This window comes from Panthera pardus, unplaced genomic scaffold, assembly GCF_024362965.1.
Source record: "Panthera pardus isolate Hobbes unplaced genomic scaffold, ASM2436296v1 HiC_scaffold_22, whole genome shotgun sequence".
NCBI classification, from domain to species: domain Eukaryota; kingdom Metazoa; phylum Chordata; class Mammalia; order Carnivora; family Felidae; genus Panthera; species Panthera pardus.
Window position 1 is genome coordinate 56,456,032 of NW_026526788.1, and position 15,530 is coordinate 56,471,561.

The window sequence follows — 15,530 nt, forward strand, 5'->3', positions numbered from 1 at the left end:
TTCAGTGCAAGGACACCATAAAATGCAACCAGAAATGAATGAAGCAGTTTCTTTTCTTTCCCCTTAAGAATAAATTGCTTTTGAGGGACATCTGTATACTATTTATTTTATTAACTGTAATACAAGAATAAAATACTATTTTAAAAGAAAATCTTTTACAATTCCATCACTTTAATACAGCAACTATGAAACCCACAAAAAAAAAAAAAAAAAAAAAAAAAAAAAAAAGCCACAGTGCATGTCTGCTGTTTTTGTCTGCCAAGCAAGCACTTGCTCTGTTTTCCTCTGTGGAGACACCCCTTTCCCACTCTTGGTCCATGTGGGATAAATCTGGTCTCAAGAAAGCACATTTGACCCAGGCCTGGTCACTCAGGGAATTCTATCCCCTTGGCCATGGTGATTGTTTAGGGAAGGGCATCACACAAGCCAGGCCAATGAGGGTCCATCCTGAGGCTTTTTTGGGAACTGCCAGGAAAGTGGATCTCTCTTTTCCACTGGGTTTGAAGATTAAGCAGCTGGGAGCCACCATATTTGGAAGGCCTGCTTGAGAGTAAAAAGAAAGCACAGGAAAAGGACTGAGAAATCAAGAAAGACCAGGTCCTGAATATATTATGTCAGCCCCTGGATGCAACCATGCCTGAAAGAGAACCTAACTGCCGGTGTTTCAATCCCTGAGACAATAAATTATTCTTCCCTTTAAGGAGATGTCTTTCACCTGCCACCAAACAAGTTTCTGTTTAATATACCAGTAGATCAAAACTTAATCATGTAAGTGCATTTCCCCTCAAAACTGTCACCTTGGGAAGCAACACTTACTCCAAAGAACGTTTTAGAACTCCTCGCTGAGTTCTAAAAAACTCCCTCAGTACCAATTTAACAATCAAGTCCTTTCCTTACTTTATATGATTTCAAGGGAGGAGAATAATATTCCGTTTGATCATTTAATTTGTTCACTGGACTTAATTCTGATCAATCGTATCCAAAACTCCCACCTGCCCTCAGAGGGTGCAGACGTGCTGATGTGGATGCCAGCCGAGCATGGACGGGTTGCATGTACATCTTTGAACTGCTGTTTTGCTTTTCAAGGTGAATGAGAGAAAATTAATTTGCATAGATGATTGTAGTATGAAATAGCAACCTCATTATCTTTGGTCCCACCTCAAAAATAATAGCAGTGTTTGTCTCCTGGTCTCTCTTGCTCAGAGAACCATATGGATTCCATCTTCCCCTGGTCCCGATGAGAGGACCCACAGTCCCATTTCACAAATAAGAAAATCAAGGCAAACCTAAGTTCAGAATAAAGCTTCTTTTGCGAGGCTGCAAATGTAGGGGGATCTAGAATACTAAATGCAATCACTTAACAAAGAGACCTCCGGGAGGCAGAGCTGGAGGATAGATCGTGGGATGGGCCAGTGACCGAAGAGGCCGAGAGGAAGCAAGGTGAGGAACAGGGAGGGGAGCATCAAACAAAGGCAGTTACTCCCCAAGAGCAGACTGAGATCGGGGGAGACCAGAGAAAATGTCCAGCAGAGGGGTGGGGACCTGCCTCCACCGGTATCTCCTCCTGCAGCCAGCAGTGGCCTGTGTGTGGGCCCCAAGCGCACAGTCTGTGTTCCCTGCAGGGTCCTGCTCAGTGTGTGCACGACTCGAGGAGAGAGCCAGGAAGGACTCCATGGCTCCTGGCTTCCAAGCTGTGCCGGAGAAGGGGTGTCTCACCCTCAGGAGAGGTTTACTGCATCCAGGCAATTTAGCCTCCCAAGCAGTTGGACAGGCCCTGGAGATAATAAAGAAAGAAGGTAACAGAGTGGATCTGCAAAGCCTTTAATACACAGCACTAAAGGGTAATGGGAAAATCGATGGGATATACAACAGGGTCACCCCAACTGCCAGCAGTGCTGTCATTAATGGGACAGTTGGCATTCCAGCCCCCGCAAGGCCACTGGGCAGTGCCCCAGCCTGACCTCTTCAGAGCTCAGATGGCTTCATGGACACTGGGACTTCCTACTTGGATCAGAACCCTAGGGGACCACCTTCTTTTCTCCCGTGGGCACATCCCACTCTCCTAACCCTGGCCAAGTGACGTAATAATAGCTACCATTTATTATCACTTTCTATGGGCCCAGGCTCTAGGCCAAGAGCTGAACTGTTGCATTTAATCCTTACAACAAGTCTATAAATTAATTGCCATCACCTTAGTTTGCATTTCACGTGTAAGTAAAGGAAAGTCCAGAGAGACGCACGTGTCCTTGATCGTGGCTAGGAGACAGGGTGGTTGGGTCAGCACAGATCAGAGCACGTGAGCTGGAAAGGGTCTCACAAAACGTCTGTGCCTCAGCACAGAGGCGTGGAGTAACTTGTCCTGGATCATACAGCTGCTCCGGAGGAAATGTGCGCTTATGAAGCAGGCGTTCTACCTTTTAGTCCCGTGTTCTTTGTCCCCATTATATCATCTGATCGTTTCCATCCACACAAAGCACACACTCCACTGGCTTTGGACTTCAGAGTCATTCATTGTAATTAAAGGGATGGTCATTTAGGAATTGTTTCAATTTGATGCAAAGTTACTAAAGCCGTTCCCTGTGTTGTGGGGGAGGGGTGCTGAAGAGCAAAGTGGTCTGCTTATTGTTCTTAAACACCAACAGCATCTGGCTGGGGAGAGAAAAACACACAGACCTGAAACGACCTCAGCACAACTCTAAGACAACAAATAAATAAGTGTGAGAGTGTGGGCTGCTAGCCCGCACACCGCGCATCAGGGAATTAACAGCAAAGGAAAGTAGACTCAGCCAGAGAAGGCTCTGTGGGGTGAGGAGCTTGGAGCTGGGCTGCTGAAGGAGGGAGGGTTGGGATTTGAGAAAATGGGGTGGGGCACGTCCAGGGGCCGGAAGCAAAGGCCTGTGGCTGGAGAGGAGACCACAAACCTGTCGGACCTGCGGGAAAAGAGGATTCACTCCGCTGAAGCAGGGAGTCGTGAGTTGGGGCGGCCGGAGACTTGGGCTCTGTGTGGAAGACAATGCACAGCCAATGCAGATGGTTAAGCAAGGTAATGCAAGATGACAGCGACGAGTTTAGGAAGATGTAACTGACTCTGCCACCCTAGAATACTGGAGAGCGGGAGGACTGAATTCCAGCCAGGAGGATAATGAAAGAAGTCTTCCAGGCATGGAGTGGTGGTGGTAGTGGGGGCGGGCGTGAGGCCAGAGAGGAACCAAGGGGTGAAGCCAGAGGGGCTGTGGCGGGGGCTGCCAGGGTTGAGGGTGAGGGTTGACGGAGAGAGGGCTTCGAGTGGAATCTCCATGCTACAGACCCGAGAACCTGGGAGAACAGTGGCAGACAGGGTGGGGTGGGAATTGGGTTCCGGGGTCGTGGGGTACAGGGGGAGAGGGACTTATTTGGGCTATCGGCCTCCCACAGGAAGATCGGTGAAGGGAAACAACGGGAAAACTAGCTTTCTTCTCTTGAGGAACGTTTTCCTTCTCACTTCCTATGGGAAAAGAAGTTTCCATCGCAGTTTTCCCCAAATGTTTCCTCTCCTTAGCCCCTCTCCAGCGGGCTTGTGCCGTGAGCCACACAGAGCGGGGTTAGGGGCCCGGGGCCACAGCGCCTGCTCTGCCTGACCACCCTGGAGCCCTGGGCAGTAGGGGGAGTGCTCACGGCACAGCTGGGGGGTCAGATGAGCGGCGTACAAAGTGCTTACCCAGATTCCTTACACACGTGTAAGGAACACGTGTGTTCAATCACCGTTAGCTGCTGCGATTACAAAACCAAGTTTAACCTACCATACGGTTCGAGCTCCCAGACCACCAAAACGGGTCAGGACTTAGGGGGACAGCGGCAAACAGGTGGCGTTGGAGGAAAGGCTGTTAGCTTGGGTTAGCAGGCAAGTCTGAGGCAGCAACGTGTCCAGGCTCACCCACGATTCTCAAAAACTGGCCAATGGCCTCCTGCCCTGGTCTCCTGAGGGGCTTATGGAAACTGCAATTCTTTGGCCCTTTGCAGACCGGAGAGCAGAAACTCGGGGGCAGGGCTTGGAACTATGTTTTTAATAAGCTCCACAGGTGATTCCTGAAGATGCTGATGTCTGAGAACCGCATTGTATCTGCGAACACGAATCTCCTTGGCAAGAACTCCAGCCAATGTGATCAGGACCGAAGTGACGGGGAGCTCACTACCCTACTGGCCAGCTCATATATCTCTTTGGAGCAAGTTCCTTGTTAATAAGGTGTCTCGCAGCCTCCTGACTCTCTCAGACAAATGAGAGGCAGAGGAGGGAAGAAAAGGGAAGTGGAATCTGGTAGAAGGAAAGAGAAGGAGACTGAGGGACGGAGGAGCTGGGGGCGCAGAGCTGCGTGTCCCTGGGGTGAGGAAAAGGGAGAGGCCAGAGCTGGCTCCCTCCCGGCGCAGTCAAGCCGGGTTATTAAAGGAAAGAAGAATGAGTCTCTGTATCTCGGTGGAGCAGGGCAAGAGTCATCAGCAGACATTATTAAAATCCTTTCCTCACCAGTGAAAGACACTTATCGCTCTTCATCAGCAAAGCTCTCTCTTTTTGAAAAGGAAAATCAACTTAACAGGTGGGGAATGTCCTTTTACTCTTCCTGTGAAAGAGTCCAAGGCTGCCTCCCGACGGTCCCCAAACTGGTGTGGGCCTCACAGAGCACCCCCAGAGTGGCAGGAGAGGGACTCTGGACCCGTGGTTCTTGGCACTGTATTCGCAAGGGGAACCTGTCGCCTGCTGCAGGGAATGTGTGGGTGGCCTGGCTGCTATGGGCACAGCGATAGGATCCCCAAGCGAGAAACGAGAAACGGAGAAATGTTTGGGGGAGTGCTGGAGCGTGGCGGCAGGGGGCAGGATCTGAGCTGAGCCTCAGGCTCCTGCTGGCATCCCTGTACCTGCTCTCAACTTCTTCCTTCTGTCCGCCCCCCCCCCGCGCCCCCTCCCCCCATCCCACCAGAGACATCTCACTCCCTTGCTGACAAAACCTCAGAAATTGCCCACTGCGGCAGGAGGCCATCTCCACACCTTAGCCCAGGCCCTGAGCCCAAGGTCTTCCGGTCATGGCCCCAAGCGGCCCTCCAGCTCTCTGCCCACCTCTCCCTGCCAGACTGCTCTCTAGGAGGGCTAGTCACTATTCCCCAAACCCACGCTGCCTTGCATGCCTGCCTGCTTTTGCTCAAGGCAGTTGCTCTGCCTGTAATGCCTTTCTCCCTCTTCTCTGCCAGGTGATCCGCTTTGTGGCCCAGCTCAAATGTCTCCTCCTCTGGGAAGCCTTCCCTGACCTCTCCAGGCAGAACTAATTATTTCTTCCTCCAGGCTCCCATAGCAGGCATGCTACTGTTTTAACAATTACTGCACTATAGTCTAGTTGTTTGTAATCCCTTGTTTATATCTGTCTCTCTTCATTACAGGAAGTTCTAGCAGGAAGGGAGGGGTGGGTTGTATCTTGCTCCTCTCTGTATCCCTCACGGAACTAGACATAGTTCTTAATAAAAATACTAGCTAGCATGTACTGATGGCTTATTCAGCATTCTGAATGTCCTTCATATACATTATTGAGACTTGGAGAAGTAGAGGGACCTGTCCAAGGACACGAGGTTAGTAGATGGCAGAGTAAGAAATAGAAGCCAGGACTGTCTGAGCTCAGTAAATGTTTGTTGACTGACTAAATGACTGCACCCTCTGGTGCCAGTAGTCTCTTAGGTGGACTGGCAGAAGGACTGTGCTGATGTCTAGCTCCCAAGCCAGATCCCATCAATCCGGCCCTCTGTGCTCAGGCTTTCTCTGCCTCCAGGACATCATACCGCTTGCTCTGAAGGCCTTTGTCTATTCTTCCCCAAACAAGGCAAGGCCCTAGAGAAGGATCTTTGTCACCTTCCTGGAACCAGCCCCCATCACTCAACCGCCTTCACTTTCCCTCCCCAGCCCTGCTATGCAGCCAGCATCTCAGCTCCTCTCCCTGCAGCATCCCACCCCTGTGTTCCTGTAGCCTCTGGCTAAGGCCTGGAAAACCTGTACAGGGCAGTGTTCTCACTCCCGGCCCCAGGTTTCAGGTAACTCTGGAGGGGGACAGAGTCCTGGGCACTTGTCACAGCTTCTTCCTTCACTGGAGGATTCAGGAGTGCCTCCTCTCTTCCTAAGCCCCAGTTTTCAAGACCAACTCTGATTTTACAGCTTTATGAGTGTTCTGAGAATAGTAGTGAGTTTTTTCATCTCTACAGACCCCACGATCCCCAGTCCAGACCTGTGCACCCAGGTAGATGACTAGTAAATGGTAAAATGAATGACTTCATGGAAGACACTGAGAACTTCTAGGCATGCATTCCCAGATATGCCACTCTCTAGCTTCATATATCTTCATGTATCCCTGCATTCAATCTTCGTGTCACTCCCTCTGGTTCTAGAAAGGATGGTGTCTCCTCTCCTCTCCTCTCCAATTCTGACTCTCCATCTCTGCTGTGCCCACCTCCTAGGGGTAGCAAGTCTCCAACTGCTCCAGGGCAGGTCAGTGGGCCCTGATGGCCTTCCCTCCTCTATATTCTCTTAACCAAAAGTAACTAAATGCCAATCAGATAGTAGGACCTGCAGTAGAGAGGAAAAGTGGTTCAGGGCCACCCTGCAGGGTGCGGTCTAGGCGCAGTAAATCACACTGTTTTGTTCACTGTTGGTTCCCTAGTGCCTACCACAGAGCCTGGCACGTGGCTAAAGCTCAGTAAGTATTTGTTGGGTGAATAAATGAATGGATGGCCATTGTGTTTATAATAATTTTTGGTTCATTCCAAACCTGTTTATCTAACACCGCTGACCTTCTAGCTCTTTTACTCCAGGAACCTCTTTCCACCCTCCCCCTCAACCACACCTCAGTCCCTTCTTCTCATCATCCCATGGCCCCCAGTTCTGTCATGCCACCCAAGGACCCCAAAGCTCCCCCCTACTCACTTCCATTAGCATAACCCACCCCCTCCAGGGGTCTTCGGTCTCTCCCCTGCCCTCCACTGCCTGAGCGCCCTTATCTCTTCTGTCTTTGCTCACCTCGCTACAAAGCCTGCACCATAAGGAGCTATTTAGCAAAGAACTTGGTCATCTCTTGCCTCGGTTTCTCCCCCCTGCCTTCCTGACCTACCACCTTACCAGACTTTGGCTTTGAATGGCTCTCACTCTTCCTTTCTCTGCAGAAGGAGATTGCCCGGGAGCCCTGCAGATCAGCATCACTACGAATGCACGCTGACTAGCTCCAGCTGCTTGACAGCTTTTTTAAAAATGTGTATTTGAGCCATTTTATAAAGGGAGAAAAAAATCTCTTCGCCTCCTCACACCAACTGTTTACATAATTCAGTGACCTTTCATGAACCACAGCATTGTGTTAGCATCATTTTCTGGGGGTAGAAATCAACGTATCCGTCCTATTTCATACTCTACCTTGTTCGCCTAACGTTTTTTCTGTGTACGCTTTCTCATGTGTTGACAAGAACTGCTATTTATCATTGGAAATGGTTATATAATATTCTATCGTATTAACGTTCCATAGTTTACTTAACCATTCCCCAATCGTGGAGCATTTGGATGGTTTCCAGGATTCTCCTATTATCAACAAGGCAGCAATAAACATCTTTTTGCAAATAGCTTATATTTCCTTTTCAGTTATTTTCATGGTATATACTCCCAGAAGAGAGATTATTGGGTCAAAGGCTAGAAACACTTTTATGGCTTTTGTCGCAAGGTGCCAGACTGGTCTCCAGGAAGACTACTGGTTCGTAATTCTCCGGTCTTTTTATTCCTATTTTTGTAGCCTCCTAATGAATTCCTGCAGGTTGTTCCAAATCTTCTGGGCCTGCCTGCGGCATCCAGCCACCCTCACCCTCCAGAGGTGATTTTACAGGCGTGTGTCCCTGAGTTTCCTCAACTTCCTGCTATTTTCACCCTGCCTCCCCTCTGAGGCCAATCTCTGAGGAAGAGGTGCCAAATTTCCTCTCCAAACAAACCTCACTGCCTGCATGGTTGACCTTGTTCCTTCCCGTCTCTTCAAAACCATGCTGCACCTGCCTTTCCACTCTTCCATCATCTGTCCCTCCTGCTTTTTCTCCAAAGCCTGCAAATATCCCCATCTCCCTTTTCCTAAAAGCCACAAGCAATTTTTCCTTCTCTCCCGAACTATTCTCTTCTTCTGTCACAATCCATCATTCTGAGGGAATGATCTCCACATCACCTTCTCACCTGCCACTTCCTTCTCAGCCTTTTGTTCTTTCACTGATGACCAACGCTCAGCTGAAGCGGCCATCTCAAGGTTACCAATAATTTTCTTAGTCACCCGAGCAAATGATTTTTTGTCAGTCATCATCCCCACCACCTTGTTGACTGTTGTGAAATTATCTCCTGTCTGGGGTTCCGTGGCAGTGCAATTTCCTTAGAGTTCCTTCTCTCCTACCAACGTTATACCTCAAGAAGAATCTGTTGATTCTTGGACCTTTTAGTGAACTTTAAATTATCTCTACATCCCACTCTATGGCAGCCAGAAGAATTGGGTGGAATTGATCCCACATCCAGCTGTAGTGGTAAGCGATGACTGCTCTAAGGCCATGAGTATAAGCCAATTCCTCCTACCACAGTGATAGTTCAAGGGAAAGAAGACCAGAGCAATCAACATGTGACATTTACATGTGACCTATGGTGATTGGGTGAGAGCAAAGCTCAAGACTTGTTTCGTAGCTGAGGGAAGCCAGTTCTTTCTCTCCTCTTGGGTATAAATGATAAAGCATATAAATCTGATTGCTAATTGCTGTTGGCCACCATCTTACAACCTTGAGGCAATCTAGTACGAAGATGAAGTCAAAACACAGACTAGATCAGAGTTGAGAGAACTGAAGCCCGGTGGATCCAGATCCCTGATTGTGTGCGGTGGTCAGAAGCTAGGATTTTTCAGTTACGTGAGTCAATAAATTCCTTGGATTGTTTAAATCATAATGCTTAGGGCTTTCTGTTACTTGCAGTTGAAACTTGTAACCATTATAGCCCTCTTCGCTATTCTCCCTTTGTACTTTTTTATCTCATTGCTTTCACCCATCCTAGCAGCTTCCATGATCACATCTTTGTGGATGATTCCTCTACACCCCTAGCTAACCCCTGTCTCCTCATCTCCAACTCCAGCATGGCCAGCTTTTTGATAAGTAGTTGTATGTGTCTAGGAAGCTGTCATCTTAGCATTTAACACCAACATTTTCACCATTACCCAAGCCAAACCAACTTTACTTCTCTGCTTCCCCATGTCTGATTATTCAGTTGTCCAACTTTGAAACTTCAGGGTCATCCATATGCTCCTGTCCTTTTCCTACCACAATCAACTGTTATGGTCACTTTTGCCTTTGGTCGCGTCCTCGCCTTCATTACTTCTCTCTCAAGTTGACTATCTTCCCGGGTGATGTTCCTGCCTCCTGGCTCTCCCACCTTCTGACCCCCCTACACAACACCTTTATCAGAAACATCTCCCTAAAACATCAAAGCAATCAAACATTTTCAATGATTTCTTAATGCTTCAGATTTAGTCCAAACTTTCCATCCTAAATCTGTAAGTCTTCCACTGCAGGGTCTTTCCTGATCTTTCTGATCTTATAATCCCATTACTTTCTCATTGGTTCCCAAGCTACTGCCAAAGTGAGCTATTTATTATTTCTTTCACATCCTGCTGGTCCCACCTGGATCACCTTTCCTTCATATTTCACCCAATGAAATACTGCTTATTCTTTAAGACTCGTCTCAAAACACATCTCACTAGGGTATAGTCTGATTTCCCTGAATAGGTAAGTATTTCTTTTTTTGAACCCCTACAATGTGTCACTTTTGTGGCACTCATCCAATTAGACAAGTAGATTTTTACTCTTGTATCTCTTAAGCACAAGGCATAGGGTCTTGAAAATAGAAGTTGCTTAAATAAATACTCATTACATTAGCTTGAATCAAGGGTAACCTTATGGAGAGGAGATGCTGTAAGAAGGTGACTGAGAAGAGGTCTTATTCTTTTACCTGTAGATTCATTGAAACGTCCTGTTTTCTTTTTGTTTATTGTATTCCAGCTAGCGAGTTATCAAGTAAACCAATATTTATTTAGTGCTAACTATTTGTGAGTTAACACTTGAATCTGGGTAGCAAGCTTAGAAATCTTGCACCCTGGGGTGCTTCAGAACCCTGATTCTCAGAGCATGGTCCATATGGATGTTCCTGGAAGCTGAGGGCTGATCTACCTTCCTACATTATCAATATGTAGGGCAAACCCTGAGGTGTATAGCTAGTAATGCTAGCGGGGGAAACAACAACAACAACAACAACAACAACAATGGACTAGGAGTCCATAGACCTGAGTTCTGGGCCTAGATCTTTCACTAATCTAGCTGTGTGACCTTGAACAAGTCTTTTGACCTCTCTGGGACTCCTTTGCCTGTGAAACAATAGAGTTAGGCTTCAGTGTTTCTCGAAATGCGGGCCTCAGAGCACTTGCATCAGATTCACCTAAGTGACTATTTTAAGAATGAAACTGGACCACTTTCTTACACCATACACAAAAATATATTCAACATGAATGAAAGACCTAAATGTGAGACAGGAAACCATCAAAATACTAGAGGAGAAAACAGGCAAAATCTCTTTGACCTTGGCCAGAGCAACTTCTTACTAGACATGTCTCCAGAGGCAAGGGAAACAAAAACAAAATGAAGTATTGGGACCTCATCAAGATAAAAAGCTTCTACACAGCAAAGGAAACAACCAACAAGACTAAAATGCAATGGATAAAATGGGAGAAGATGTTTGCAAATGACATATTGGATAAAGCATTAGTATTCGCAATCTATAAAGAATTTCTCAAACTCAACACCCAAACACCAAATAATCCAGGGAAGAAATGGACAAAAGACATGAACAGACACCTGTTCATCCAGATGGCACAGACACATGAAAAGATCAACATCACTCGTCATCAAGCAAATACGAATCAAAACCACAATGAGATACTACCTCATACCTGTCAGAATAAACAACTCAGGAAACAGCAGATGTTGACAAGGATGTGAAGAAAGGGGAACACTTTTGCACTGCTGGTAGGAATGCAAACTGGTGCAGCCACTCTGGAAAACAGTATGGAGATTCCTCAAAAATTAAAAATAGAACTACCCTACGACCCAGCAATTGCACTTCTAGCATTTATCCAAAGGACACAAAAATGCTGACTTGAAGGGGCACAATGCATCCCAATGTTTATAGCAGCACTATCAACAATAGCCAAATTATGGAAAGAGCCCAAATGTCCATCAACTGACGAATGGATAAAGAAGATGTGGTATATTATACAATGGAATATTACTGGGCAATCAAAAAATGAAATCTTGCCATTTGCAACAATGTGGGTAGAACTAGAATGTATTGTGCTAAGCGAAATAAGTCAGAGAAAGACAAATATCATATGATTTCCCTCATACGTGGAATTTAAGAAACAAAACAGATAACATAGGGAAGAGGAAGGAAAAATAAGATAAAAACAGAGAGGGAGACAAACCATAAGAGACTCTTAAATACAGAGAACAAACTGAGGATTGCTGGAGGGGTGTTGGGTGGGGTGATGGGCTAAATGGGTGATGGGCATTAAGGAGGGCACTTGTTGGGATGAGCACTGGGTGTTATATATAAGTAATGAATCACTAAATTCTTCTCCTGAAACCATTATTATACTATATGTTAACTGACTTGGATTTAGATTAAAAAAAAAAATTCCCGAGACTCAAACTAGTACTATTGAAAATGAATCTTTGGAGAGAAGGCCTAGGGGTCTGCATTTGAGCAAGCTCCCCCGGTGGTTCTTGTTCCTACTCAAGTTAAAAACCTCTAGAGTTTTGCAATCACAAGGTTTCTTCTGATCTAAGATGTGGGGGTTACCGGATTAAGTAATAATTTAAATTATTTTGCAGTGATAAGTAAAATGGATGAGTGAGTAATCCAGAGGCCTGCTTGCGCTAACAAAGTGTCTGTGGAACAAAAGGTTAGAACACCCATTCCGCGGCCTGCTACCTAGGCCACAGCCCCGCGGCCATGCTGCGCCTGCATGCCCGTCTGCTTGCTCACCTCCTTTCTCCTCCCTCCTTGCGTCTCTCCCTTTCTTTTCTCCTTTTCCTTTCTTCCCTTCTCTTCCCTTCCCCTCCCCCATCTTCCCTCCCTCCACTCTCCCTCCCACCCTCCCTCCTTTCTCTCTCTCTCCCTTCCTTCCTTCTTCCTTTTCTTTTTCATTTTTATTTCCCATTCTTTCCAAAATCCCATTGGCATCTGGGTAAACACATCATTAGCACTACATTCATTTGCACTTACCTAATACACTTTTTTTTTGATGAAGTCTTTCCGGCTCCCTCAATCAGATGTGAACATTTCCTGCTCAGAACTCTCAAAGCACTTTGAACCTGTCTTATGCCATTAATCATACTTTGCCATGTGGTGTTTCTAGGTCTACTTTATCGTATGCCCCTGAGCAAAAGGCTGCTTTATTCATTTGTATTCCCCCCTTCTATCGTGCCTAGTGTGGGGACTCGCACATGTTGATAATATTTTGCATGTATGTAGTATATCCTGGTTTAATAAGGATTTTCACAGACATTAGTGAATAACAGACACTGAATAAGAATTTTTTGAATGGATCAATGAATGAATTCCTCTATTTTCCTTATCCTGGCACTGAGCTGGTCTTATCTCCTGTCTAAGAGGCAGGCTTGTGCCGTGGCAAGGCCACTGAGCTTGGAATTAGAGGCCTGAGTTTGAAAGCTTTCTCTATCTCTTAATAGCTGGGTAGTTCGGGCAAGTTGTTTAACCTCTCTGAACTATGATTTTATCTGTAAAGTACATATATGACTACCTTATTTTCAGGGTTGGGGATGATGAACTACAATTACTTGTGAAAACATCTGGTACATAGCAGATAATTTAAAAATACTGGTTAAATGAAATTCTTTCCTTCTCCTAACCCTTCACTTGTATTAGAATGTCCCTTAGGACAAACACAAGCTTTTCTAAATCTTTCCCTCCTGATTTGTATGCTGGGTCTTGGTGCCCTGCGTACAAAGATGTGCAGAATACATTTTGTGGGCTCTTAAAAATAGTCAATGTGATAAGGTGAAATACATATGGGAAACACACAAACTGAAATGAACAGACTGTATTTGTCAGGATTCTTTGCTGCAAGGTCTATAAGCCCAACTCAAACAAGCTTAAAGGAAAAAAAAAAAAAGAATTTATCGACTCCCATAAATGAAATGTTCTAGAGTGGGTCTGGGTTTAAGCACTGCTGCATCCAGGGGTTAAAATACCGAAGTTGGCATGCTATCTCCTTTTCTCCAGCTTCGGGCCCTGCTTCTGTGGCTTCCTTCTGAGGCCGGATCTGTCTAGTTGGTGGGAAGGATGACTCCTTCTTATGAGCCAAAAGGACTCACAACCTATCTTTGCATCTGCATGCAGATCCCATGGAAGGATTCTTATTGACCCTACTTGGGTCCTGTACCCACATATGGACCAGACAGTGGGTCCAAAGGATATAGTGCTATAGTTGACTCGACCAGAGTCATATGCCCACCCCTGTGGCCCATGGTGAAGGATGCAGTGGTTGACCAACCGCAGGAATGAGGGAGACACAGTCCGTCTAAAGGAAGGGATGTCGGCAGACAAAACTTGTTTCGTGAACAAGTAGAAAATACATCCTTTCCCATAAGGTGCTTGATGCTTAAAACTGCCTGCTTTGTGTTATTCAAGAGGCCCAGCTTCATTCACTGTTATTGGGAAAAATAAAACCATTTTGAGTGTCTCTAAGCCCCAGGCTCAGGGCCAAGGTCTGGGGTAAAGCAGTGTTAAAATAAAAAACAAATGGGGGTGCCTGGGTGGCTCAGTCGGTTGAGCGCCGACTTCGGCTCAGGTCACGATCTCGAGGTCCGTGAGTTCGAGCCCCGCATCGGGCCCCTGTGCTGACAGCTCAGAGCCCGGAGCCTGTTTCAATTCTGTGTCTCCCTCTCTCTGACCCTCCCCCATTCATGCTCTGTCTCTCTCTGTCTCAAAAAAATAAATAAACGTTAAAAAAAAAAATTAAAAAAAAAAAAAGTGCAAAAAATTTGTAAACAAGAAAGGGGCTCCTGGGTGGCTCAGTCGGTTGAACTTTGGACTTTGGCTCAGGTTGTGAACTTGCAGTTCCTGAGTTTGAGCCCCACATCAGGCTCCCTGCTGTCAGTGCAGAGGCCGCTTCAGATCCCCTGTCCCCTGCCTCTCTCTGCCCCTCCCTCTTTGGTGCTCTCTCTGTCTCAAAAATAAATAAACACTAAAAAAATTCAATAAGAAAAATAACTTAAGGTGATGGTTAGCTGTTTAATATGTAATTAAAGAATAATTGTTGAAAACAAGTAATTTAAATGGCTGTAAATAAAATGAATGTTCATACTAAGTTAAACTAAATAATGAATATTCATTAAATATCTAAATTATTTCCAAAGATGATAAACATTAAATGCTAAATATAAGTTTATCTACTTTTAGCTTGAAAATTTCTTTTACATAGAGACAAAAGCTATTGGGGCCCATTAATAAACATGTTTTGTGCCACATTGAAAAATTTACTCTGAAGAAAATATACTCCCACAGATTATGAAATGTATTTATAAATTTGCCAGTCCACAATTGCTTACTTCTTAGTGTTCACTAGGAACTAAGGGTTCTCATAATTAAGAGTTCTAATAATATAAGTAATTAAAACCACTAGAGATAAGGGTGAAAGAAAATGACTATATAGGCAAATAGGTAAGGTAAATAGAATATGTTTTGTTTATTTGTTTGTTTTGTTTTGGGTAAGGAAAGATATGGAGGACATAGGAATTTTTTTTTTTTAAACAGAGTACTTTTGTCCTAAAGTAAAATGTTTGTTCTAGAATAAGAAGGGAAAAGACAGGGGAAAAGCTGAATGAATATAGAAAGTTATAGATGGTTTATGGAAAAAGAACATTGAGAAAGGAATTTTAGGTGTAGTCAAATAGGATTGGAAAAGATTTGAGTTAAAAAGAAAAGGAGAATTTTAATATCTAAAGTACACTGGTAGGGGCACCAGGGTGGCTCCGTCTCTTGATTTCGGCTCAGGTCATGATCTCCCGGTTGGTGAGTTTGAGCCCCGCAGCAGGCTCCACCGTGCTGACAGTGTGGAGCCTGCTGGGAAATCCTCTTTCTCTCCCCCTCTCTCTCTGCCCCTCCATCCCTCCAAAATAAATAAATAAATAAACTGTAAAAAAAAAAAAAAAAAGTACGCTGGTGAAAAATCAGCATTGATTTTCTCTTTGTTAAAATCACAAACTTTTCGATTGTCTGCTCTTAATAAAAAAAAATTGTAAGCGAAGTTTGTTCACCTTTAATGTCATCTGCCTAGAAAACAAAGACTATGTTTTGTCTTTATCAGGTTTTCGATTACTTAAGAAAAATTAGTCTTCTCTATCAAAAGAACTGTTTTTTACAACCATGTAACTTTTTGTGTATGTTAAAT